The 3058-nt window shown below is 47.0% G+C and overlaps 1 pseudogene; it reads right to left on the reverse strand.

The window, feature by feature from the left end:
* Positions 1 to 1028: 1028 nt before the first annotated feature.
* Positions 1029 to 1479, reverse strand: LOC143843186 (small ribosomal subunit protein uS8 pseudogene; annotated as a pseudogene).
* Positions 1480 to 3058: the final 1579 nt, after the last annotated feature.

Genomic DNA, 3058 nt, shown 5'->3' on the forward strand with positions numbered 1-3058 from the left:
TCCTGTAGATTCTCTTGCCTGCCTTAGGGGAGGCATCATGTATCCTGGCACCCTTCTTTCCCACCAATGGCCACAGACCAAGCAAGTAACCCAACTTGGGGACTTGGAAGGCGGGGAGGAGCGGGGAAGGCTGAACACAGGCTTCTGTTCCAACACAGTTTACTGTCATGAAGAATCACCATTCAGCATTCTATTAAATATTAAAGAGAGTTTCATGAAGCAAGCCAGGAACCAACACAGAATCAAACCACATTTTAGCACCAGATATTGCAGTACAACAAAGATCAACATTTTAATCACTGGTGTGTATTACCGAAAACACATCATTGCTAAAGCTTCAGGCTGTGTTCATTTGAGCATATGAGTAATCCCACTGAGCGTGGAGCAGCAGTATGTAATTGCAAGGCCCTTTGGGACCAGGGTGAATTCAAGTGTAAAGACAATGCTTTGTCAAGAAGGAGAAAATCTTTAAATCATTTTAGTTAGCCAAAAATATACATTTAAAGGCATCCAAATACGTGAGTTAGGACAATTCACGTACATCAGGTACCTATTGATTTGAAGCGATGGGACTGGAAATGAAGTAGTAGTCATTCAAATTAAACAAATTCCCCTTAGATAGCATTTGCACAGTGGAGCAAAAAGTAAATCAAGAAAGAAAACAGCGTTCCAGAGCAAGAAAACAAAAACAAAACCAAACCCCTGCTTGTTTGTATGCAGTAGTCTCGGAGAGGATTTAACACTGTAGTGGATCAGATTTCCCTAAACCACCTCATTCCTGATAAGAGCCACCTCTGTGAGGTGACACACCAAACAGCATAAATTACCTTAAGCTGCTGATAAGCAATAGGTCATCTGGGGGTTCTGAGTGCTATACACTGAGATGTAAAACAGCTAATGGTAAGACAATTGACACTCATCTGGAAGTTTCCCAGGATTAACAGTACATGTTATTTTCTTTCTTCTCTGAACCGTAATTTTTCATTGGACAGTTTCTTTCTTTCTTTTTTTTGTCTGTCTGAACCATTTACTAAGCTGCCTTTTTTTTTTTTTACAAGTTTAGAAAAAGAAGCCCAGGATTTTCCCTCCTGTATGTTTTCGCCTTGCTTCTTTGTGATCCATGATGTCAGCGGAAGTGGTCAGCACAATGTACCCAAACTGGCGTGAAGGAAGCCGGTTGTTCTGCCACTTTTCCAAATCCTTCAGCTGGATATCAAATCTTGGACTGATCACACCACACTTGTTGAGTCTGCCTGTGAGGTTCACAACAATTTCCCCTGCTCTGTGATCATCAATGATCTCAAATTCACCTATGTAACCATGCTTCATCATCACGGTTAAGAACCAGACAATCACTTTAGAGCACGGCCTGATGAGAACTTGATGCTTCCCTCGTTCCTCTGCATTGTTGATGCTTTTAAGGCCGTCAGCTAGAACATTCATGCGCACCATGGTGCCCGCGCGGCAAGATGGCGGAAAAAGGAGATTGGACAGTTTCTTAGCATGAGACAATACCTTTGATAAAAAGCCCCCAAGACTTATCTAAAGGGGCCACTGCCGCTGTGGGGGAGGAATGCCGACAGAGACCTGGCTGGCGGGAGAGAACTCCCAGCCGTGGCATTTTCTGGGCAGGGTGTGTGTTGGCATGGCAACAGGGGGCGTGGCTGAGCTAGGCATCAGTTAAATGGATGGCCTGACATTGCTTGGCCTCTTTCCCCCCTCAGGGCACCCGAAGACGCATCACTTGGTGGGAGGAGCTGTTTTCCTGGCCCAACCACCTTGCAATGTCAGGGAAGACCAGTGATTTTATTTTATTTAACTTTTTGATGGAAAAAGGACGCTAGACACAATGCAGGGCATTGTTTGTTTTTTAAAAACATCCTCCCACAGGCTGTTTTGGCAGGAGTGTGAGAAAGAGGGGGGGAGGGAACAAGTGACCATGATGCCGAAAAAGGATGCCAGGGCAGGCTGTGGCAGTGAAGCCCCCATTGCCCATGCACTGAGCTGTGCTGGTGGCGGCTGCTGATTCCAGGGTCTTGGGAGCCAGGGATGGGACAGGCACATTCTATGATGCAGCGGCAGCAGGTTCCTCTGAGATTCATGGGATGCTGGTGGCATTAAGATGTGTGGCAGTGGGATCATCCATCTTGATAGAGATGGGGGATCTTGGTGGAGGAGGTGAGGCTTCTATCCCCTCACACCCCCTGCAGGTTCCAACAATTATGCAGGGGGGTGCAACCTTCGAGCCCATCTTTTTTTGGGGGGGGGTGGATCCTGGCTGTAGTTCTACAATTGGGTCAGGTTTGTGTGGGCCCATCTTGGGCAGAGTCTGCACTTACTTTCTTTATTCCGTTGTCAATCCTGTTGAATTCAGATCGCTTTGAACTCGGGTCTTCCTCTCCCCCCCTCCCCATTGAAACAGGAACGTCTTCTGTACGTGGTTAATCTAGTTCAGAAGGTGGGGGGGGAGTCAAGCTTCTTTCTTTCTTTTCTTGAAGGGGGGGGGAGAGGATCGAAAAAGGCAGAGGAGGGAGGAAAAATCCAGGACCGACAGAAGTTGAGAGAAATTAGGGGCTTCTCCTTTAAGGCCAGGTGTGACATATCAGAGGTTCTCTACCACAGAGCTTTCTGTCCCAATCTGGATATTGAGGATTAAAAGCACTTGAATATATTGCACAATAAAGGTAGGGTCACTCCGGATCAATCCTTCTTGCTGCAGAAGGAAAATTTAAATCGCCCAAAATCCAAACGGAAATCACATTCTGTGTAGAGGGGCAGGGACTGAATCGATCTGGGGTTGGAATAAAAGCTCCGTGCAGTTTACACCAAGGTAGCAGGAATCACCTGGACCACCAGCCACAGGGGAGTTAACATCCATGGGAGAAGGGTTTTTTTCTGAGAGGGTTTGCACAACCAAGCTCATCAGAGGTGGTTTTCTGGTGTGGCAATGATGGGGGGGGGGGGTTGATGGAAGCTGTGGCAGCTCCATGGACCACAGCTATTAAGGTGGGAGAAGCTGCATTGGCCCCAACAGTGGAAGCCAGGAGGCACATTGGGT

This window comes from Paroedura picta, chromosome 1 (genome assembly GCF_049243985.1).
Source record: "Paroedura picta isolate Pp20150507F chromosome 1, Ppicta_v3.0, whole genome shotgun sequence".
Lineage (NCBI taxonomy): Eukaryota > Metazoa > Chordata > Lepidosauria > Squamata > Gekkonidae > Paroedura > Paroedura picta.